This window comes from Mustela nivalis (genome assembly GCF_964662115.1).
Source record: "Mustela nivalis genome assembly, chromosome: 2".
In the NCBI taxonomy this organism is placed as follows: Eukaryota; Metazoa; Chordata; class Mammalia; order Carnivora; family Mustelidae; genus Mustela; species Mustela nivalis.
This window is the reverse complement of record NC_139021.1, coordinates 186016455-186040997: the sequence shown is the minus strand read 5'-3', so window position 1 is coordinate 186040997 and position 24543 is coordinate 186016455. Positions and strand designations below refer to the sequence as shown.

Here is a 24543-nt window from a genome sequence, read left to right as displayed (position 1 = left end):
CCTGGGTGCTGACCACGGACAACACGAGCCTGAAGCGCGGCCGACGCGGCGCTGCTCAGGGAAACGGATGAAGCAGCAGCTTTGGAAGAAGAAGGGTCCTGGCTGCTCCGAATGGCCACATGAGCTAGTATCCCATTGTCCACGGCGTGGCCTCTGCCATGGCATTCGTGGGGGGGTGGTCAGGAGATGTGGACTGGCGGGTTTCCATTCGGGAGAGGAAAAGGACAGAAAGTTAAAAGCCCCAGTTCCTGCCTTGGTCATCAAAAGCTCTTGGGGGGGCACCTGGGGGGGGTGCCTGGGTGGCTCAGTCGGCGGAGCGTCCGACTCTCCGTTTCGGCTCAGGTCATGGTCTCAGGGTCCTAGGATCGAGCCCTGCCTTGACCTCCCTGCTCAGAGGGGAGCCTGTTTCTCCCTCTCCCTCCAACTTCCCCTGCTCTCCTGCTCTCTCTCTCTCTCAAACAAATAAATAAAATTTTAAAAAGAAAAGCTTGTGGGGGGCCAGGGCAGTGTCTCCGTGGTGGGAGGGAGCCCAGGCTGCCCGTTGGCAGGTTCCCTGCAGACTGCTCGAGGGACCCCCTCGAAGGGCCCGGTGGTCCTGCCTGCAGGCTGTTCTCCACAGCCTGGGCTAAACCACCGTTCCGGCCCCGTGGGCAGAGACTTAGGGGTTCCCGGGGACAGACAGACGTAGCTTTCGGGACATAAGAAAAGTTATTTCAGGCCCCCGGCCGTCCGGCGGGAGCAGAGCAGGACAAGCGGCCACGTCAGGCAGGAGAGGACCTCGTCACACGAGGGACAGTGGCTCAGGGGCACGACCCCCAGGGCTGGTTCCGAAGGGAAGAGGGACCCTGGACCAGCCCTGCAGGATCCAGACCCTGTGAGCCCTCAGGTCCGGGACCGGCCGGGGCCAGAGCACCGGCCCCAACCCGGGCGGGCCTCGTGACGCGGCCCTGCGCTCGGGCACCTTCGGACGCCTTCTGCCCGCTTCCACGCCGAGTGCCGTCCGCGCAAGGCCCTGGGGACTGGCTGCCCCTCGGCTCACACCCCGGCCCCCGCAGTGTGGCTGTCGCTTCGGGAGGGCGCCCCGGTGCTCTCCTTCCTTGTTGCGGGGAAAACCCTTCCTTTTCCTGTTCTCTGGCTTGGTGGCGTCTCTCCGGTCGGCGCCCCCCGGGGGGACCCCAGTCCCGGGTGACAGCCCTGTCCTCCTGCCTCCCCTGGTCAAGACCGCTACGTCTCCCTGCTGCCCGCACCAGGTGCCCGCGAATTCCCAGTCTCCTGCTCAGTCCGCCCAGGCTGCCTTCCAGCCCCGCTACCCAAATACTCCATGTCTTCCGTAGATGGGATGGTTGTTTTTTTACGTATTTTCTTTTTAAGATTTTACTCATTTGAGAGTGAGAGCAGGAGCAGGTGGAGAGCAGGCAGAGGGAGAGGGAGAAGCAGGTCCCCCCAGACTGAGCAGGCGGATGCGGGACTCGATCCCAGGACCCTATGACCACGACCAGAACCGAAGGCAGCCGCCCAACCAACTGAGCCACTCAGGCACCTCTTTTTTTTATGTATAAAATGAAACTCTGTAGGCCTTTCCCGGACGGAGAGCCGGCACCACAGGTGTGTAAGGACGGAAGTCACTGTGGGGCAAGATGGAGGGAGACCCCCGGTGCGGGCTCCAGACAGACACCTGTGGCCCAGCCCTGAGCCTGCAGGGCCCCCAGGCTGGACGGCAGCCCGGGGGTCCCTTCCTTCCCACCCGTGCCCGCCGAGCCCTGAGCCCTCCTCCTGGCCGTCCCCACTGCCCACCGTGCCTTTGCTCCGTCGGGAACACGCTTCCACCAGGCTCCGCACAGACTGTCGGCTCCGGCCTGGGCTCGGGATCCCTGCTGGCCGCCCCACCAGGTTCCTGGAGCTGAGCGGCCCCCGCCGTGCTCTGGACAACCTGCACTGAGAATTTTCCATGCATCGAGGGGCACTGAGCCCTCCCAGCCTCCCTGACTTCTCCCCACAGGCAGAGTCAGTATTTTCCTCCAACACCAGTTTGGAGGCCAATAGAGGAAACTGGCAAGTTTATTACTACGGAAACGATCGGGAAAAACTAACCCCTCCCCATTCCCTTGAAGGCAGTGGGATGTGGCTGGCCTACACCCGAGCAGGGATTCCTGGGCCGCCCCCCTCCCCCAGCCCTTGATGGGATTACCACCAGCAGGAAGGAAAGGGGCTTTTCACGCCCCATATCCTGTTTGTGCTAATGATCTCCCGGTGCGCCCTCAGAGGAGAGTGGGGAGGATAAAGCCTCTGCCTGCACCAGGACAGGCTCAAAGGTGGCGCCCAGGGGGCTCTGGGGTGTCCTGCTCTGCCCTAGTGCCTCTGCACACCCCATGCCTTCCCTCCGTGCCCACACCCGGTAAAGCAGAAGCTGTAAGGGTCACGTTCGGGGCACACACCCCGCTTCCTTCCTGTTTCCACCCCGCTTCCTTCCTGGGAGACAGAAGGGGCGGCCGGAGGGAGACACGGGGCTGGGGGGCCGTGGCCTTTGCTGGTGGCTCCGGCTGGAGCACTCACCCCTGCCCAGAGGAACCAGAGAGTGCTGGAAGCAGGGGCTAGGGGTGGAGGGTCAGCAGGCCACCCCTGGGGCTGCACCAGCCCCCCAAACAGGCCACGGGTGGGCCCCCCAGCCAACATGCTTGAGTGTCCAAGCGCAACAACCCTGAAACCCACGGCTTCCCGTCGCGGGGCTCAGTCCGAGCACCCAGCGTCCACGTGCTGGTGGGGTCCCTGGGGCGCCGAGGGCCGCCTGCCACAGCTGAAAGGGGCAGAGTCCACGTGACAACGCGGGCATTTCAGATACTTGCTGAATTGGTCCGCCTCCAGACAAGAGTCGCGAACCCACTTGGGAGACGCAGGGGCCTGGGGGTACGAAGCAGGGTCACCGACAGGCTCCGGCTCCCCGCAGACCAGTGCACATCTGCCACCGGCCGCGCCTGTCGCACTTTGTTGGGGAGTCACTGAATGACCAGGTTAATAGCGCAGTCTGCGCCCCTAGGTCTTGGGATCTCCAAGGGGGCAGTAAATAGAGGGGCTCGCTCTGCTGTCTCCCAGGAAGCGCTCTTACGTTCGGAGCATCTGGAAAGGGAGAAAGGCTCTGTGCCCGCCAATTGCCCTCCTGGGCAGTAACCCTCCAGCCTCCGAGCTGACAGGAAACTGTGGGGTCCGCCCCACCCCCACCCGGCCCCTGCCGGCCTCCAGGATTTCTCCAACGTGGAGCCCATGCTCTGCTCACACTTTGCCTACAAAGAAGACAGTTTGAATCTGATGCTTGTGCTTCTGACGCTTATCATTTCCACGGAAGCCGAAGGTGTGGGGAGAGAGGAGGCATGCAGCGGGGAGGGGTCCGAGTCACCCTGTGGAACCCTCAGGGACCCCCCGAGCTCAGGGCGGACCTGTTGGCAGCAGACAGATGCCCGCACGCCAGTGTCAGAGGGGCCCTTGGCCCTGGGGGAGGTGTCTCAGGGTGCCCCCTCCCCAGGCTGGGCCCTCAGATGAGCCTGACAGAGTGGCGCAGAAACAGGCCAGCTCTGGGCCCTGGGGTAGCCCTGATGACACACAGCTCTCCCATCCAAAGCCGCTTTCTCCAGAAAACATAAAGACCCCAGAGAGGGAGAGCAGCTGGCCATGTGGCTGAACGGACGTGCTGGTCCCAGAATCTGATCCACGCCTGGACACGTCGAGGCAGGAATTGTGCTGGGGGCCGGGGCCGGGGGCTAAGGGAGCGTCTGGAGCGGGTGGGGAGCAGCACATGGAGTCTGGGGCCCCGGGGGCGGGGGGGACAGACGCACTGTCAGCATGAGCCCTAGGACAGCCCCAAAACATGGCAGACACTCCAGCCCGCTGGGCTCTTTCCCACAACTGACCACGAGGTGGCCACAGGACACATGGAGGGTCCACGGAATGGCCAGGGGCAGAGGCTGAGGCCTCAACTCCCCTGGGAAGTGCGCTTTCTAGAAGCCAGAGGCAGAGGTCAAGAGTCCAAGCAACGTCACCCCGGGGAGTTTCCCTGTCCACTGAGGGCAGGAGCAGATTTTGTGGTTCCAGGATGGGACCAATGCTGCCAAGGCCAGCAGACTCCCCGTGAGTGGCTAGGGCAGCCAGGGAGGCACCCCGCATGGCAGGGGACGCCCTCCACCCCACAAGGACACCAGCGCTCCGCCAGCTGGCTGGCATCTCTGAGAAGTGACTTGGTGTCGGCCACACCACCTCCGTCCTGACTCCAACACCCCCGCCTCTTCCCTGTGAACCTGCCGGGGAGTCACGGTCCCCAGTCCTCTCAGTGGATTCCGACACGTTCCCTTTCCGTGGAAAGTTCTACGGTTCACGGCCGGAGTCCAGGCCCACCCGCGAGTGAGTGAAACTCCAACCTGGACGTAAACTTTTCCATGTGAATCGCATACACGTGGCCGTGTGGGGTGACACAGAGAGAGCCCTCGTGTGTCCACGCAGCTTCCCCGGGGGCCACTTCCTGAGAAACCACAACGCAGAAGTGCCCCCAGGACGATGACCGTGTCTCCCCAGGACCCTCGTGTGTCCTGTAAGCCCGTGCCTGCCCTTGCCCTCCTCAGCCCCGGGCCACTGCGAGTCTGCCCACGTCTCTACATTCTGTCATTTCAGGAACCTTCCAGAAAGGGACTTGGCGGTATGTGACCTTCTGGGATCGGCGTACCTCTGGGATCTGCTCAGGCTCCGCGCACGGGCGGCTCACCCGCGTGCGGCGTTCCTGGGTGTGGGGACCCGCTCATACCAGAGGGCGTCCAGCCGTGTGTGGGCTCGGCCATCACCCCAGGGCCGCTCTCAGCACGTGCACACGGCTTGACGAGCGGCCTTGGTTCTCCGATACAACCACCCATGGCGTGACGCTGGGGTCGCCTGCGCTTGAGGAAGGGTCGTTCCATGAGGCGCCGCTGAGATGTTCGGAGGCTGTGCGCCCCCCCAGCAGCGAGGGTGCTGCTTCCCCGTGGTTTCGTCTGTTTTCCCTGCTCGCTGGTGCCGGTGGCCTCCCATGGGCTCCTGCCCCCGCTGGGCTTCCTCTCTGGTAAAACCACGCTGCCCACCTGTTCTGCCGGCCCATGGGCCAGAGAGGGCAGGCGCCTCGTGCCGCGCGTCCTGCCTGCGTCTGCTGGGGTTTCTGACTCCTGCAGCCCCGGCGAAGACCCGGGGACCTCATCATGGTGTCTTTCCGGGCCCGAGGTCCCTCGCTGGCCTGCCTTCTTCGCCTACTTCTGACCCCCTATCCAGTGTTTTGTTGTGGGATAGGAGGACCAGGGAAGAGCAGATTTACCCTGCCTTCCTGGAGGTGGCAGTTTCTCAGTCAAAGGAAACATCTTACACTTGTATCGACCATTACATGAGAACAATGATTACCACAATCACAGCCGAGATGGCGTCATCTAAACCACGAGTGTGATCTGACGTGTGCTGGCTCCCTTCACAGGCGGACGGCAGGCATCATGTTTAACGGCCGCCGTCACCAACCACCTGTTGGAGGAAAGGGTCCTCACCTCTGGTGCTGCAGGGACCGGCCCGCCCAGGAAAGATGCCTTTTGCAGAAGCCACTTTCTGCGTGGCTTTGCGTTTGCCTGATTCAGTCCGGGGAGGAAGATTTCCATCACATTAATACCAGGAAGTATAAAAGGGCAGCGGTTATGACCCTCCAAAGTGGGCCACTGAGCACAGGAATGGTTTCTGGATGGCAACACGAGTGTTCCGGAAAGAACAGAATCAGAATACCGCATCAATGCACAGTTTGGCTTCTGCTGAGCTGGCCACCTGACGGACGGCCATTTAAAGTGGAGACATGTAAACAGATTTCCAGCACGGGGAAGAATCTCAGATCGCCGACCCAAATGCCAGGTGTTGGGGTGAGGAAACCAGGGTCCAGAGAGAGCGTGTCCCCCAAGGACCCAGCGCCATCTGACAGAGCCCCAGGCCTGCCGTTCCCGAGAGAGACGGCACAACCAGATCCCCCTTGCTACAGACAGTCCAGGCTGGTGACGCTCAGCACTGGGGAGCAGACATGAACGCGCCACGTCTGGAGTGGGCCACCCTAGCCTGCCCAAAAGCTCTCTGCCTCGGTCCAAGGGGGCCACCTCTTCCTAAACCCAGCTGGGGCCCAGGACCAAGCTCAAAAATATGTACAGGAGGGGTGCCTGGGGGGCTCAGTGGGTTGAGCGTCCGACCCTTGGTTTCAGCCAGGGTCACGATCTCAGGGTCCTGGGATCGGAGGGCTCCCTGCTCAGCAGGGGGTCCTCCTTTCTCCTTGCTGCCCCTTCCCCCCGTCATGCTCTCTAAACAAACAAATAAATAAAATCTTTAAAAAAAGTTTAAAGGAATACAAACAACATCCAGCCCCAACATACAAAATCCACCACGTCTGGCATCCAACCGAACGAGCAGGCTGCCGGTTACGTCTCAATAAAACGAGGGGACACGCCCGGCCAGGAAGTAGGGAAGCGGGACTGACTCGGAGCGGGGAACAAGGAGGGAAAACCAGCCAAGACGCGGAGGTAGACCGTAGATCACAGACCTCCCCAGCGCCAGCGAGGACGGCAGAGCAGGGGCAGGGAGAGCCCTTCCCCCGCCCCCCCAAAGCTGCGGGAAGCAGGAGCCTGGGAAGGAGACCCGGAACCCTGTGGAAGGAGCCAGGTCAGGACCATGGAGAGCGGAGCGCTGCGCCCGAGGTGGGGGGTGGGCGGGCGCATGCGCACAGCCGCGGAGAAAGAAAGCCTCCCGGAGGGGGAGGCACCGGGGGAGGGAGCGGAAACCGCGCGGTGAGGCCGCCGACACCTGCTTGGAAACATGCGGGGGCCCCACGTCCACAGACGTTCGCTAGGGTGCTTGCTCTCTCCTGCACTCCCCCGCCCCACGGCATCAGGAAATACGCATCGCCCCCAAAGGAAAGCTTGTTTTTGCTTGTTTAAGGCCTGTGATGAATCTACGTGTTCCCTGCGACCTCAGGCGGGAGGCAGAGTCATCGCTGCAGAGATTGGAGCTGTATCGCCGGGTCCCACAGCACAAGGGAGCCCTGGGTTCTGGCAAATCGTCCAATATAAAAAGTAAAATGGCCATTTGGAAGGATCTCTGTATAATCTGGATGGGGTGGGGGTCAGAGGGACAGCTTCCCTTTCCCTGCGGTGGCGCCCAGAGCTGTCCACATGGGGCGAAGCGCCATGGCAGGGGCTGGGGGTGGAGGCCTCGCTCCTGGCAGGTGGGAGCAGACGGGTGGGAGCGGGTGGGACTCAGCCAGCTCCCCGCTGAAGAAAGCCTCTGTCTGGCGTCCCGAGGCATACCCCCCGACCCCCGACAACGTCCTATGCTCCCCCAGTGGGGATGTGTCTCACCGGCCGAAGCCCACTGGCCTCCTATGTAACCTGTATTCAGGCTGAGTTTCATCCACTGCAGGGTTCTGCATGAAAAGTGCCGGAATTCAGGAGTTGAGGGCAGGAGACAAAAGCCTGCATCTGCCCGGGTCCCTCCGGGTGCGGCCATAGCAGCAGGGCCCAGAAACAAACATCCCTGGCAGCTGTGGTCTCAGGCCCAGGCCAAGTCACCCAAGGGGAAGACCAGGTCCCAGCAAGGGACCTCAGGAGTCAGGGCCTCAAGGAAGAAGGGCAGGTTTTCAGGCCAGTGGGCCAGCCCCGGCAGAGCCCCTCCTGGCCCCGGACTCCACTCGGCCGGCAAAACTGGCCTCCCTGAGGGAGTGAGGCTGCTTTACCCAGTAATGTCCTCTCTCTTGGCAGCCAGAAGGTCAACAACTTCGTCAGCACCCTGTTCTCAGAAGCCTGGGCGACCTACCCCCAAGCCTGGCTCCCCCCAGAAACCGCGGCCTGGGGATGCCACATCCGTCAGCAGGCGCCATTCGGTACCTGTCGTGCTGGCTTCTGGCATTACGCCCCAGATACAGAAAGAGTTGAAATGACATCCGTCTCCTTACTCATTCCCAGCTTCTCTGACTCCCAAACCTGGAAGCCCTGATGTATGGGGTTCAAAGTGCAGCTTCTGGGGTGAGCTTCTGCCTGTGTGTCCACGCCTGAGCCCAGTGGAGGACGGGGGCTGTGGTCTGGGGCCATTGCTCGGCCCGGGACCCCTCTGGAGGCCTTGGCTGAGGATGGGACCCAACCTCTGAGCCCCCAGCCCAAACCTGAGACAAGAGCAAAGTGACCTGAAACAGGGAAGCCCCTGAAGTCGGAGGAACAGCCCCAGAAAGTAGTGAGATTTAGGCTTGTTCCTTTTTGCCCTCCAGGCAGAAATGGACAGAAAACGGGCCATCTAAATCAGTAATTCGATGATAGACATGTAGGCAGATGAGAAGGTAGACAGACAGATGGACAGAAGCAGCGCTGGTTCTCCTGTCCAGAGACATCCAGCCTGAATTACAGCGAGTCCCGTGTCTCCTGCAAGCTCGGCTGGGCTCTGGAGGAGGGTCTGTACGTTTCAAAGGACTTTTGCATTTTATTGCTGAAAGGCACCACATTAGGCCTGCCCCCTGCACAGCCTACATGTGTCCCCTGGCATCGGGAAATTGTCACACGGCTCACCAGGACCACGAGCCCAGACAGAGTCCTCACTGGTCCGCAGGACTGGTCCTGGACTGTGCCTGAAGGGCAGCCACTGGGACCTGAGCTGGAGGGCCTCACAGGGGCTGTCAAGAAAGACGGGTTGGACAGCGAGGACGGACAGCAGACCCTGCGGGAGCCTAACACCTGGAGACACTGACTGGTGACCCTGTCACAGCCAGAGGAGAAATTCTGGAAACCTTCGTTCAGGCAAATGCCTCAGGACAAGGGCTTTGCAAATATACTTTAGGGAGGAATGCCCTGATGGTTGGTAGCGCGTGTCGGTGTCCATCGGAGCTGGGAGAACAGGTCTGCTTGAGGACGGGGGCTCGTAGTTACAGTTGTGTGTGTGTGTGGGGGGGGGTGTCGTCTGATGGGCGCCCGGACGCGAGAAGGGCAAGGGAGGAGGGGCAATGGCGGGACAAGGCGGTCATGACGGCGGCCTGGGGGCTGGCCGCACCAAGCCACCGCGCAGGACAGCTCTGCACTGACAGGGTTTACTCTTTAGGGAAAAGGACAGTTGCTTAGGGCAGCATCAGGAAACACCTGCCTCCTGACCCAGTGTATGTGCTCGCTGGGGATGCTGCAGGGCTCAGAGATCTGACCCCGGGAGCCAGTGTCCTGGTTCAGCAAGGCACGGAGCACACAGCCCCGAGAGTCGAGCCAGGTGCAAGGCCAGGGCTCGGCAGACACTTGAGGTGTCTCTGAGGCAGACACTTGTCTGTCTGCTTCTGCCACCTGTAAAGGTCCCAGAACTCCCTATGATGGACACGGCTCACGTTTCAGTTTGATTAAGCAGTACACAGTGTATATCTGTCGATTAAAAATGGACGTAGAGTTATAGAGCGCCTTTTGTAGTGAGATTTTTGTGGACTATTTCCATTGTTACGGTAAATCCGAAATTTTTAGCTCCCTGCCATTTTATCCACAGAAAAATGTGTTCTCGAATATGTTTTTTTAAATACAAGATTTCTTAGAAACACGTCCCAACAGAAAACCTGTACTGATTTAGGAAGGAGGGGCAGCATTTGGGTTTTGATCATCCAGGGATGCTCTGTGAGGGGGCAGGTGTGGGTCCCCCAATACTGTCCACGTCCTAAACCTGTAACGTGTGAACAGGTTCCTTTATGTGACAGGGCGATCTCACAGATGTGCTCAGGTTAAGACTCTGAGATGCGGTCTGCGGTCCCATCCAATCACATAGATCCTAAAGGCAGACTCTTTCCTAGAAAAGGCCCAAAAGGTGCAGGGGAGGAAGATGTTGACCATCACCACTGGCCTGGACACGGAAGAAGGTGCCCCAAGCCAGAGGTCGACACAGCTTCTGGGCAGGCAGAGCCTTTGGGTCACACAGCACAGGGAAATCAACCTCACGGTCCAATGCCACAGAGCCGAGCTCTGCTGACAACCGAGTGAGCAAGGACACAGACGCCCCCCACCCTGACCCCAGGACCTCCAGAAAGGACAGCAGCAGGCCACACTCGGGCTTAGCCCCATCCCAGACTTCCAGCTGAGCAACCGTGAGACAGCAAGTCTGGGTCGATGTAAGCTACTGGATGGGTGGCAATTCATTTTGGCAACAACAGAAAGTTAATACAGACATTAGCACCCAAGGTGCTGCACCCACCGTGGGCGACCCGTGCGTGTCAGGCAGAACCACCTGCCAGTGAGGTCTGCATCCTTCTTCCTCAGCCAGCTGGTCCCAGGGAGGCCCCCTGAGGCCACGGGTGAGCGGGGAGACGAGGCGCTGTAGCAGGAGAGGGATTGTCGGAACCAGAGGACTTGCCTGTGTCTCTGGGCCTGCTCGAGCTAACCGTATCTATGCTGCACATCCATTTGGCGATGGGGCACTGGGGCGTCCGCTGTGATGCCCACTGTGACACCTGCTGGGGCGCCGCCTGACCTCACAGCCTGGGGAGGGGAGTCAGAAGACATCCTGTTCAGGCTCAGGCTGCGGAGGAACTCGGAGGCCCAGCAACCGGCCACACAGCAGCAGCAGTGAAGAAAAATGGACTTACTCAGTGACCCCTGAGACAGTTGTGGCCACGGTACCCAGAGAGACCAGCAACAAGGGCCTGGCAGAAATACAGCAAACTTTTTGTAACAGAAACTAGTGTCTCTAGCCAAAATCATGTAATTTTACTAAGCCAGATAAACCCCAACCTCACGAACGACCACGTGACTGAGAAACATCACACGGTTCAGAAAATAGGCCCCATGTTATAGTCCACGTACATTATGTTCCAAGGTAAGGGCAGGGAGAGGACGCCAAAAGACTGGCTCCGTTGGCTAATTGTCAAAGAAAAGTAGATCTCTGGATCCGGCTTCCCAATGAAACTCCAAGCGGACTGAAGAGACCTGAGGATGAAAATCAAAGCAGGGAAAGGAGAAAGGAGCACTTCTCAAATCTCTAGAGAGAGTGGCCTCCCTAGGCTTAGTGAAGATGAAAGGAATTCACAACAGGAAAAGCCAGCAGATTCCAACACATTAAAAATTTACATCTCTCTATTATAGATGCCATGCAATTAAGGAGCTAAAACCAAGCTGAAACAGTGTGTGCAATAAATTCAATTAAAAAGTTAATAACTTTACTGTATCAGGAGATCATGAAACTTGATAAAAATACTATGATCTCACAAGATAAATGGGTAACAATCAAAGGAGATAATTTAAAAGAAGGAAAAAATGATTTTAAAATCATGAAAAAACCTCCTCTGCTTATGATGTAAAAAATCACAAGAGAATGTCCCAGCCATAATTTATAAAATCCTATCTTTCCTCAAGCCTGTTAAAGAGTTAAGGCCCCAAGGCAGCCTTAGACGGAGCACAGGAGAAAGAAGTAGGTAAGAAGAAATCAGCTCCAAGTTTAACATGATTCCAAGGGCCGGATGTGAGCTGGCATGTCAGCTGGGAATTGCTCAAGTCCAGACACAAGAGGGGTTGAGGGCAGGGCAGAAGCTGGAGGGGCTCCCCATGTGGTGTGGATCTGCAAGAGGCTGTCTGTTGCCTGGGACAGGTACGAGACTCTCCCCACCACCAGAACCCATATTGCAAAAGTCTTAAGCCACTGGGAGAAGGGCAGCAAGTCCTCTTGTCTACAAGGTCACTGGGATAAGGATAAAAGCAAGATCCCTCCTTCCTTCTGGCCCCAGGATCTAGAAAAGTATCCGTGCCTCTAGGGTAAGAGGCAAAGCCCCAAACCCCTGCCCCTGGGGAGGAAGACAAAAGCCTCTTGACACAGACAGAGCTTGGCTGCTGGGGAGAAGGGCAGGGATCTTCAGAAGGCTGACCGTCCAAGTTCAGGCACAGATGCCTCAACCCATCTAAGGCTACACAGAAGAAACCGAGACCCCCTTTCCTCAAAGCAAGCCTCACAGTAAATAACAAGCAACGGCAGTCTAGCTGGGGGAGGGGCAAGGCCACAGAGACAGCTCCTTCTGCGGCGCAGGTGTGCAGGGCATGTTGGAAGCTGAGATGCAACAGAGACAGCTCCTTCTGCGGCGCAGGGCATGTTGGAAGCTGAGATGCGGCAGAGACATGGACTAGAGCCTGCAGCCGTGTGAGCCTGCAGTGTGCTGGCAGCCCGCCATGAGGGATCTGAACCCCTGCCAGCTGGGATGTACTAACAAAAACTACAAAGCCCGAACCCCGGTCAGCAATTTCCTGGGTCGACTCAAACCCACACACAAACTCGAGAAGAGATGTATCCATATCTGTGCTTAGATATTTTCCTCAAATGTTTTCTACTGTTCCTCTACAGACAATGACTGATACTCAATAAAAAATTACTAGACACAGAAAAACAAAACAAAATACAAGGAAAACCACCACTGTCAAACAACCAGAAGAACTAGACTCAGAGGTGCGGAGTCATTGTAGCTACCAGACGGAACATTTAAAGAACAGTGACTAATATGCTCAAGGGTCTAATGGAAAGGAAGGACGTGATGACTGAAGGGACAGGAACCAGCAGAGAAATGGGAACTATGAGAAAGATTCGAATGGAGACTTTGCAAACAATGATCATGACCTCAGAGGTGAAGAATTCCTTTGGCTGGCTCATCCACAGAATTGACACTGCTGAGGGAAGTCTCCAAGAACTTGAAGACAGGATACTGTCCAATGTGAAACAAAGGAGAAGAGAGAAAACAGAGTCTCTAATCATGTCGGGCAGAATCAAGCAGCCTGGAAGAGAAGGCAGGGGTGGAGTCCCAGAGTAAAACAAGAGAACAGGGAGAAGAAATACATAAAGAAAGAAAACATCAACAACTGTTCAAAATTAGTGAAACACAACAACTCACTGATTTAAGGAGCTCATAGATCCCCAAACAGGAAGAAGAAGTGTAGACATGCCATAGTCAAACTGATGGACACCAGAACTGAAAAAAAAAAAAACCTTCGACAGAACCAAGGAGAGTAGGAAGCACATGACACTCAGGGGAACAGGACGAGAATGAAGGAAGCTAGAAGACAACGGAGCAACGGCTTCAAAGTGCTGGAAAAACCAGACAAAACCCAAACAACCACCTACCAAGTTAGAATTCTATCCTTAGCAAACATATCTTGCAGTAATGAAGGAGCTGACCACCTCACATCCATGATGATGGCTACTATAAGAAGTATTTTTTAAATACATTTTTAATTTTATTTTTTTCAAAGATTTTATTTATTGGAGAGAGAGAGCATGAGCAGGGAGGAGGGCCAGAGGGAGAAGCAGACTCCCCTGTGAGCAGGGAACCTGATGTGGGACTCAATCCCATGACCCCGGGATCATGACCTGAGCTGAAGGCAGACGCCTAACCGACTGAGCCACCCAGGTACCCTAAAATAAGTATTTTCAGAACTTAGTAAATAACAAGTCAGGCGGCAGGTAAATCAGAGCCCTCGTGCACTGCGGGTGGTGTAGCTGCTTCAGGAAACGGTCTGACATGTCCTCACACCGTGTAACAGTCACCATATGACTCAGCCCTCCCATTCCTAGGATGTACCCCAGGATGTACCACATCCACACAAAGTTCACAGCAGCCAGAAAGTGGAGCAACATGAATATTCATCTGACAGATGGACAGATCAGACATGGTCTAGCCGTACAATGGAACATCATTTAGCAGTTAGTAGGAGAGAGATGGGGATACAGGCTACAGTATGGGTGGACCTTGCAAACAGGACAGGATGAAAGAAGCCAGACATAGAAGGTTATATACTAGGGCACCTAGGTGGCTCAGAGGGTTAAGCCTCTGCCTTCGGCTCAGGTTGTGATCTCAGGATCCTGGGTTCGAGCCCCGCATCGGGCTCTCTGCTCAGCAGGGAGCCTACTTCGCCCCCCTCTCTGCCTGCGTCTCTGCCTACTTGTGATTTCTGTCTGTCAAATAAATAAATAAAATCTTAAAAACAAAAAGAAAGGAAGAAAGAAAGAAGGTCATATACTGTATGACTCCATTTTTATGAAATGGCCAGAAAAGGCGACTCAAGAAAGAAAGTAGATGAGAGTTTGCCGCACCGCACGCTTAGGACAGGGCAAGTGAGAAGTGTCAGCTAACGGCATAGGGCTTCTTTTTGGGGTGACAGAAATGTTCTAAATTTGTGGTGACAGCTGCATAACCCTGTGACTATACTAAAACCCTGTGAATTCACACTTTAAGTGGATGACTTACAGATTATTAAAGCTGTTACCAAAAAGAAGGAGAACTAGACTTTTCCAGACAAACAAAAGTTGAAAGGATTTACCTCCAGAGATCTGTGCTACAAAAAATGTTCAAGGAAGTTCTTCAGGCAGAAGAGATGTTCTCAGATGGGAAACCATCTACACAGAGAAAGGAAGAAAGCTCAAAGTAATAAAACTGATGGTGTGTATAAAAGACTCTTTCCTGACATGTCGTCGTCCCCTTGAAAGATAACAAATTATCCAAAGCAAAACCAGGAACAGTGCACTGTAGAGTACACAGCACATGAAAGTAAATATGTAAAACAATAGGAAAAGTGGGAAAGAAAATGAAGGTCATTAATAACACAAAACCTGGCACAATGTCAAGAAGGACTGTAGTGGGTTCAAGATGATACCGAGGCCCTGAAGCGAGTGCCAAAATTTAAACTGAATGAGAAGGGCCATGTTAACCGACAGGCAAATTGGGTCATAAAAATACTCAACCCCACAGAAGTCAAGAAAGGAGGAACAAAGAAGAGCTAATACAAATGGAAAATAAAGAGCAGAAAGCTAGGTTCCACGCCAATCGTGTCATTAAATACTAAAGGCAGACGAGTGAAAAGACGCAAAATAAAGGTAGACCTTTTCAGACGAGTATTTTTTTTTTTTTTTTTAGAAAGACTGGCACCACCTTTACACAATCTACCAGAAACTCACATTAAATATTAAGGCATAGATGAGTTAAAAGCAAAAGGATGGAGAAAGTTAACCATGCAAACTCTACACAAAAGAAGCTGAAGAGACTGTACTCATGTGACACCATGTAGATTTCAGAGCAAGAAACATTGCCAGGGATTAAGAGGGACATTACAGAATGAGAAAGGACTTGCTACATCAAGAGGGCACAGCAATTAAACAACAGAGCTTCAAAAACATGTAAAACACAAACCATAGAAATGCAAGTAAAAATAGGAATTTTCACACCTAGAATTGGAGACTTCAACACTCACCTCTCGGTGAGATGTGAAGTAACTGCATAAAGATGAGCTAAGGATATAAAAGATTTCAACAACAGTATCAACCAGTTTGACCCAATTGACATTTGTAGGACAGAAACATCATCCAACAACAGAATATTCAGTATTTTCGAGTGGACATAAAATACTCATCAAAATAGACTACATGCTGAAACAAATCTCATCAAAGTTAAAACAAGTGAGATGATCCAAGGTATGTTCTCTGCACCATCCCCCCAAAATTAATTTAAAATATGTAGAAAAATATACTGAGGAAAAAAAATTAAATACCTGGAAATGTTAAACATACTTCTAAATAACACATAGGTGAAAAAGAAATTAAGGAATTATAAATAAATTAGAAAAATATTTTGAACTGAATAGAAATAAAAGCACAAATACCAGAACTGGTGGGGTATGACTACTGTGGTACAGAGAGAGCATGAAGGACAATAAACGCTTATACTGGGAATGAGGAAGGTCTCTCACCCCAATCCAATCCCTAGTCTAAGCTTCCGCCTTAAGAACACAGGAAAGGAAAAAGAAAGTAAATGTAAGGTAAGTAGAAGAGAAATAATAAATGTTCATAGAAAGCAATAAATTAAAAAACAAAAACAATAAGAGAAATCAATAAAACTTAAAGTTGGTGTTTTGAAGATATTAACAATATTAATAAACACCTGGAAAAAAATGAAGCATCAATAACAATATCAGGAATGAACAAGAGGACATCACTATGTGTCCTACAGACGTTAAGAAATAACAAATGAAATGGATAAATTCCTTGAAAGATACAAACTAACAAAGCTCACTCATAACTTGAGCACCCTTTTATCCATTAAAGGAATTGAATTTGTGGTAAGAATCTTCCAACACAGAAAATCCTAGGCAGAGACACATGCACTAGTGAATCCTGGCAAACATTCAAGGAAAGAATAAGGACAATTCAACATCAACTCTTCCAGAAGAGAAGTGAACACTTCCCAGCCTTATTCCGATATCCAAACTACACAAAGACATCACAAGAAAAGAATATCCCTCATTAGGAAAGATGGAAAAATCCTCACCAGAATTAGCCACTCGATTCAGCGATATGTTAGAAGGATAATACAGTGGAATCAAATGGGACATGTATAAGGAATGCAAAATTGGTTTAGTATTTTTTAAATGAGGCCCTTTAATTCACCATATTGATATATTGAAAAACACGTAATGATCTTGAAAAACGTAGAAAAGCCTTTGGACAAAATTCCAAAATCCATTCACAATAAAAACTTTCAGCAAAAGTCATGAGCGGAACTTCCTTGACTTGCCGAAGGCCGTCCATAGAAGAACAGTTGTGGCTCGTGCAAGAGGCACCATCTCTCCGCTAAGATAAAGAACGGTGGAAAACCCCTGCACTCACCTTCCCTAGTCAACCGTGAACCAGGAAAAGAGCTAAAGGCCCTTCTGTTCACATACGACACGGCTGTCTACATAGAAAATCCCAAGGAATGACCTGGAACACATGAGGTTAGCAAATTTACAGATTTAAAGATCAAAAGAGAAAAATAAATTACATTTATCTGTTATATTTCTTCATGCTAGCAACAAGTTATTCTATCACAAAACAATACCTTTTACGACAGCCCCCAAAGAACGTGAAATACCTAGAAATCAATCTAACAAAATATTTACCATATTTGTGCACTTTAAGACTCCAGACATTCATGAGAGAAAACTGAAGACTAACGAAATGGAGAGATATTCACGGTTCGTGGATCGCAAGACTCAACCCTGTTGTGATGCTAATGTTCCCCAAATTGAAATTTAGAGTAAACCCAATCTCACTCAAAATTTTAACAGACCCATTTTGTATAAACGGACACGCTCTTTCTAAAATGGCTACGGAAAAAGTAAATGATCTAAACGAACCAATTTTGAAACACAACACATTTGGAGCCGGGAATCACTACGAGTCTCCAGTTCACAAGAAAGCCGCGGCAGTCCTCACGGTGTGACACCGACGTAAGGACGCCCAGGTCAATGGGCCAGAGCGGAAGAGCAGACCCATGTATGTAGCGTCTGTTCAGCTGCCGCGTAACAAAGGATCCAAGAAAACCCAATGGAGCAAAGACAGTCTTTCGAAGAGCTGGAACATTCACACGCCTGTGCGCCCACTCGAGAAAGCCCCGAACACCCCAGCTCCGTCCACAGCCCACACCACCTTCACGATCGAGTCCGAAGGGACCGCGGAACCGATGGAAACATGAAATCGTAAAGCCTCCAGTGAAAACACAGATCCGGTCTTCACGATCTTGGGATGAAAAAGCAAGACCCGTAGAAGAAAATATCGACAAACTCAACTTTACAAAAATTTTAAATTTTACAAAAATTTTGAATTTCTTGTTTTGGGAAAGATACTATTAAGAAAATGAAAAGACCAGTCATGGACTGAGAAAACCTATTTGCAAAACGCACATCTGGGGGAGGACTTGTATCCAGAATATATGGGCATCGACACTCCGAAACTCTCAAAATTCAATCCTAAAGTGACAACCCAGGTTTAAAATGGGCAAAAGCTCTGAGAGACTCGTCACCGAAGCAAGCGGGTGTACGAGCCGCCAAGAAGCCCGGGGAAGGACGCACCCCCCGTCATCAGGGAACTGCAGTAAACGAGCCCCCGCCCACACCTGCCGGCAGGGCCACCGGCTGCGCCACGCGCGGCGCCTGGGCTCGCAGCACCGTCCGACCGCCCGGAAGACACTCGGCTGCTTTCTGAGAAAACGAAACGCCTCCCGTGGGCTCGGCCTACCGATGAGCCCAAGAGAGATGCGAGTCAGCGTCTGCACAAGGACTCGCACGGGAGTTCTTGGAGCCACTGGATCTGCCCGACGACAATGGGAAGCAGCCCCGCAATCATCCTCGAGGGTGTGGACACACAAGGTAGGGCACATCCACACGGTGCTCGGGAAGAAGAAAGAATTAATGGCGAATCCGACAGTAAATCTTGGCACACTTACCCAGAGTGGAAGAAGCCAGATCTGAAAACACACGTGCGCTTATCCTACGACTGCGCTGACACGCACTTCCAGAGAAAATAAACCGGCGGTGCGGGCCTGGGCAGAAGGGCTTGTCCGGAGGAACCGGGAGGGAGCAGTGAAAAGCCGGCGAGACGGCGCGGACGGTCCACACTTGAGGCAGAGGCGGTTTCATGGGCATAAAGGAAGTTTTCGAGCCACACGTGACGCGCTCGCTTGGCCGCTCGGGGCATCCCCGGACAAAGGTGAGCTGCGCGGGCCCTTCTGGGAAGGACGGGGTGATGTGTGCCCTCCGACCTGCCGCATACCCTCACACTCGGTCCCGGCTTTCCATCCGGAGTCGGCCCCGGGAGGCTGGCGGACCCGGGGGGGCCTTCGGCTCAGAGGGGCTCAGTGCCGTGCTGCCTGCGATCGTGAAAACCCTGAACCAATGTCAAGTTGTAGGGACGGGGCTCCTGCCCAGGGAGGCGCCGGGCACACTCTCAGGGGCACTCGCCGAGGCCTCACGCTCCCAGGAAGCGGAGTGTCTCCCGTAAGGGGCAGACAAGGCAAACAGAGATGGATAGGGAAAAAAAGAAAAGGAAGATATTCTAAAATCTTAATATTTTATTTTGTGGGTCTTGTTTTTTTTTCCTTTTCTAGATTCTTTTAACATTTCCATCATAAGAATACACACAATTAAAAAAAAAAAAAAAAAGAGCCAAAACCTGTATTTCATAAAGAAAACACACCTAATGACCTGTTGGGAAGGCACAGACCCCCGTGTCCCACCGGTGCCCAGGAAAGGTCCGTCAGCGGCTGCGCAGCGGCTCCCAGGGCTGGGAGGAGGCAGCGCCCGCATGCGTGCAGGGAGCGTGAGCAGGGGTCGGCGGGGAAGAAGCCTTCTTTCTTCCCTGAGTTCGCTCCTGCCGCTGTGACCGTGGCCCCAGCCTGTTGCCTTGGCTCCCACCAGGAGGGGGTTGTCCACGAGGGCTGCGGGGCCTGGGCCCCTCCGCGACGGGCGTGTGCTCTGACCCCGGAGACACCGTGTGCGAAGCAGACGCCGGCCGAGTGTCCAGGTGTCTGGTCCTCATCATTCACGGCCTTGTCCTTGGGTCAAAGCCCTCATCGCGATCAGGACAGAATCCCGGGCTGGGGCCCGCTTCCGTCTTCACGGCTGGGGTCTGGCTTCGTGTCGAGGCCAGGCCGTGCTTGGCCCCAGGCCCCTGTGGCACGATGCCGGTTCTGACAGCCCGCCTTGTCAGCGGTGCCATTGAGGGGCGTTCTGACAGAATTAATTTCTTTCTTTCTTTCTTTCTTTCTTTCTTCCTTAATTTCTTTTTAAGATTTTATTTACTCATGTGAGACAGAGACAGCGAGGGAGCATGAGCAGGGGAGGCAGAGAGAAAGGGAGAGGCAGGTTTCCAGTTGAGCCGGGAGCCCCATGCGGGACTCGATCCCAGAACCCAAAGATCACGACCTGAGCCAAAGGCAGACACTTAACCATCCGAGCCACCCAGGAGCCCCTGACAGAATTCCTGAGCTGTCACTAAGTGTTGTCACCAGGGCCATGGGGAAGGGCATCAGACGGATGACCGTGACCCGCCACTCTCTGTCTTGTGTGGCCGACGAAGGCCGGCTTCCTCCCGGGGCTCCTGAGCACCTGCCCAGGGGGCTAGACCCACGGCACCACACCCGAGACAGGACAGGGGCGCCCACGCAGTTTGCGCAGGAAGACGGCGAGTTTCCAGAAAGACCGTGTCTCTGCACGGCGGAGGGCTGCTCCGGCGTCCACGCAGCTCCTGGGTCTGGAAATTGGGCAGGAGAGAAGTCAAAAGGTGTGGCGTCCGTCCCACATGGAATGCCCAGTGCACAGGAGCCGCGGTCGGCACGAAGCCTCCGTGAGCTCTTAGAGCAGCTTGTTCCAAAGTCCGTGGGCGGACAATCCTGTCTCCTCCTTCCTAGTGGCCCGGCTGCAGGGACACTCCCAGCAGCTTGGACATCCCACGGGGTCCTCCGAGCGGTGGGCCCTTAGGGGCAGCTGCGTGGCCGTGGGAACAGTGGACTCCCTGCCCGTGTCCAGGGAGGGGTGCCCACAGAGCAGCAGGAATCGCGGAAGAGGAAACCCGGACACGGGTCCGCCGTCCTGACCCCCAGCCGCACCCTCGGCCGCACGCCCAGCTGCAAGGGCGCACGCACCCCCGTCTCCTAGACTTTCCGAGGCCCCCCGAGAACCGCAGACAGAGCCGACCTTTCACCTGGAACCTGGGGGCAAGGGTCCACGCTGGCCTGACCTGCTCGCCTATGACCCCCGCCGTGGCTGACCTGTTCAAGGGCTCAGACCGTGGAGAATCTTCTGGTAAACTCGGGTCTGGGTTTGTGTTGCCAGCTCGGCTCCGCTGACGGGCAGGGCCGTGGGTCCACACGGCCGGCGCTTGCACTGCTGTCCGGATGAGGTTGGGGCCCAGCCGCCCGCGTGCTGCCAGATTCCCCGGAGTGCTCTCTCCGCCGCAGCCCTGCCTGCCCTCGGTCGCCCAGAGCGCCCGGGGAAACCGAGCCACAGAGGGGCCACGCCGCATCCGCCCAGGCAAACCGTGGGAAACACGCAGCACGTGTTACATATAAAAGCGAAACGTGTAACAAGCTGTGGTTTCCCCCAAACCCAAGTTCCTCGCACAAGAAGTGGTGTCGGTGGACACAACGTGAGTCCTGAGAGTCACAGAGAAGACACCAGCCGGCCCCGGGCGGACGGGCGGTAAGAACCAGAGCCATCAACACGCCTGGTTCTCCACAAGAAAACCAGGCCCGGAGGCGTCCTCTGCAGCCGCCGCCCCGGTCTGGGATGAGTGAGCGGGGGTCCCCAGCTGCACAGGGAGGTGCTGCCGCTGCGTTCGTGGGGCGCTGGGCGCACCCGCACGGGCCGAAGGCTCCGCCGGGCCATCCTGCAGCCCACGGCGGCCACGGGAGCAAACGCCAGCCCTGAAGGCGTGACCGGACCCCCCCCCCCCATGGAGGCAGAGAACCCCACTGCCCACAGGGAAGCAGGCCTGGCCTCCCCGGGGTGCACACAGGAGCGCAGACAGAAGGGCCCCGAGCCCCTCAGTGGGGCTGCGCGGCGAAGACAGGCTCTTCCATCCCGTTCACTTCCGGCGGCGCAGGTCGGCCTCCAAACCGAGAAGCGAACTGAGGTGTAGGCAGCCCCTGCACGGAGACCTGGGGCCCAGGCGGGAAAGCCGTGGAGCCCCTGCAGCATTCAAAACAGAAACCCTGCCCGCCGCAGCCCTGCGCCCCTTGCTCTCACCTCTGCTGCCTCCTGTGGATGCCTCGGGCTCCGAGACTCAGCCAGTGGCCTGCGTCCCGCTCCCGCTCCCCGGTTCCATGACTCAGCACCGCGCGCTCGCTCGGATTTCTCAGCCGGAATTTACCAGCCGGCGTTGGGCGTCGGGGGAGGGACCGGCTCCTCCGCGTTTCCAAGCAGCGGCCGATCTCTTCGCTCTCCTCCCCGGACAGGCTCCTCAGGAACGCCCAGCCCCACGCTCCATCCCCAGCCCGGGGCTCCTGGGTGGGGGAGGAGGCGGTCTGCCCTGCCCGGCCCAGCAGCCACTTCTCTCCATGTGCACAGCAGGAGGAATCCTAGGCCCCGGCCGCCCCGGCAAACAGGCGGGGAAGGCGGGGATGGGGGGCCTCGGTCCCAGAGTCCCGCCCCTGGAGCTCAGCCCCCGCGGCCAGCGGCTTCCCGAGACCATTTCAGTCCCCCTGTCCTTGGAAAACCCCTGGATTTCGTGCGGCTGCAAGGTCCGTAACAGGCAGGCACGTCCGCTCCGGAAGGCTGTTTCACTTAAATGCTGAGATGCTGGAAGGGTGACTGTGCTTAAGCCCCAAGGAATGAAAACAGAGGAACGCATCCGGCCAGTAGGACCAGCGCCCGTGGCAGAGCGTGGGACACACGAGCCCTCCGGGCCCGTCGCACCGCAGCTCAAGAGAAGCAAAGTGCCCCAGGCCGGCTCTAGAGAAAACACAGGCCCTACAGGTTGCGGGCTGCTGGGCGCTTAGCAACAGCACCTGATTGGATCAAGGCACCGATTACCACCGGGGCTGGGACGGCCTTGCCGGTCGCTGCCCTGCCAAAGACGCTAGCCACAGCTGCACTGGGGTCTAGAACCAGGAGGGGAGGAGGGAAAAGGCTCCCGGCCGTGGTTCTCCCGTTAGGGCCCGATCCTCGGCCAGTGAGGGCCCTCCCTGGCCCTCTGCTCCCAGCCTGCCCTGCACCCGCCCTGCCCTTCCACCCCACCCCTCCAACACGGACCCAAATGTCCAAATTTCACCCCATCCTAGACCCAGGGGGCATCATTCCAGCAGGAACCCACAGAGTAAAAGCCAGTAACATCCAGTACGATCGTGAGAACGTGGGAATTGTAGGTTTGTGTTAGTGCTTGCACTGGTCCTCCCTGCGGGACTGTGAGTGAGAGCCACGACCAAGTCGTCCTGGCGAACGCTGGCGCGTGCCTCCCACAGCAGTGAGAACACTCCGCCGGCCTCTCCTGAGCTCTTCCAGCCACCGACCCGCTCCAGTCGCCACAGCCCCGCCGGCTAACTGCCACCGCCGTCTCTCCTGCACAGGTGAGGAAACTGAGGCATAGAGACCGGGTAGCCGGCCCGCGGCCACACAGCTGGCAGGTGCTGGGCTGACACGGGGACCGGAGACCAGGTGCAAGCCCCACCCGTGCGGAAGGGCCCACGATGGTGCCCCGAGATGATGCTAACGCTCGTGGGGCCTGTTCCAGCCCCGCATCCGTGTCGCAGGGCCGCTGCTCCCCCAGCCGGAGGGGGAGGCACTCTGGGCGGGGCACGGCCATGAACTCAGCAAAGTGACGCCTAGAAAGGCGCCCAAGGAAATGGTAGAACAACAGTGTTTCACACTCTTACACACGCGCCCTGCGCCGCTCAGCGCTCTCACAGCTTCAGATGCGGCTCGTTTCGGACGATTATGGGAACGTCGCTGCCACAGAACACCAACAGCTGGCCGCATGCTTGGTGTCCGCACAGAGACAGCCGGCACCACGGACGGCACGTGCCCACCAGCACACGGGGCACCGGCGGAACCCGGCTCGTCGAGACCCACCCGTGTGGGAGGACGTGTGTGCGGGCACCTGGCTGGCCCCGGGGCGCAGTGGGAGACTCCGGATCTCAAGGCTGTAAGTTCAAGCCCCATGAGGGGTGTAAGGATTACTTAAAAATAAAATCTTAATAAATAAATAAGTAAGTAGTAAAACGCCAGTTTGTATAACGCGATCACATTGCTATGTCAAAAAGTAAGTGTGTGCATTAAAGAGAGAAAGCATAGGGAGCCAAGAAGGAAATCCTTGCTCATGTGGCCAGACTTCTGACAAGGAACCAAGACCATCCGACGGAGGAAGGCCAGTCTCTTCAACAAACGGTGCCGGAAACTGGACGTCCCCACGCAAGGGGTGACGACAGGTGATGCCGGTGCCACACGCGGAAAGTAAGTGGATCTAGATCCAGGATCTAACGCGAGACCCAGGACAACAAAGCTCCGACAAGACAACACGGGTCCAAAGCGTCGTGGCTCTGGACTCGGCGATGATTTCTTGGCTACGACGCCAAAGGAACTGGGCTTCGTGAAAATCTGAGGATTTGGTGCATCAAGAGACACTATCCCCGGAGTAAAAGGGCAACCCACAGAGCGGGAGAAAATATTGGCAAATGTGGCATCTGATGAGGGGCCGGTGCCCAGAACACAGAGAGCCGGCCCACGACTCAGCACGAGGAGACAAGCCACCGGTCAGGAAGAAGCCAAGGGCTCGCATGGACCCTTCTCCAGAGAAGGCGCACGGACGGCCGAGAAGCTCCTAAAAAGACGCTCCACGCGCTCATCACGAGGGAAACGCGGATCACAGCCCCGCGACGCCACGCACGCTCCCTGGGATGGTTGCGCCAGAAAGAGCGAACGAGAGAAAACACCAAGTGTTGTCGGCGATGCGGGAGGTGGAGTGGCGTCCACGGCTGGTGGGACACGGCGCCGCTGCCGTGGAAAGCAGCATAGGGGGTCCTCCCGCGGTGAACGCGGGGTCACGGCAGAACCGCTCATTCCACGCGGAACCCCGTGTTCACAGCGGGGCTTGCCACGGAGCCACAGCCCGGGAGCCGCCCACGTGCCGCTGATGGGTGAGCGGACGAGCCCTCCCGGCGGGGGGACCCTGTTTGGCCTCAAAAAGAAAGGCGGCTCCAACGCGCGCAGGAGCGGGGGTTCCCGGGGATCATGCCGA

General features: G+C 55.8%; 1 protein-coding gene across 8 annotated transcripts in view; it reads right to left on the bottom strand.

Annotated features, from left to right (window-relative positions):
- The window catches only part of JAKMIP3 (Janus kinase and microtubule interacting protein 3), a 111070-nt gene that overhangs the window by 55877 nt on the left and 30650 nt on the right, over nt 1–24543 (bottom strand). Inside the window, exons 1-2 of one of the 8 annotated variants that reach the window (XM_082721546.1) lie at nt 21558–21901; nt 8580–8683 (exon numbers count right to left, since the gene is read on the bottom strand). The exons of 4 other annotated variants lie outside the window; for them this stretch is intronic. The gene's annotated coding sequence lies outside the window, so the exon portion shown is untranslated. Of the gene's footprint in view, nt 1–6401; nt 6710–8579; nt 8684–10224; nt 10498–21557; nt 21902–24543 lie in introns of those variants that run through there. 3 more of the 8 variants (XM_082721547.1, XM_082721543.1, XM_082721549.1) reach the window with 3 other exon arrangements.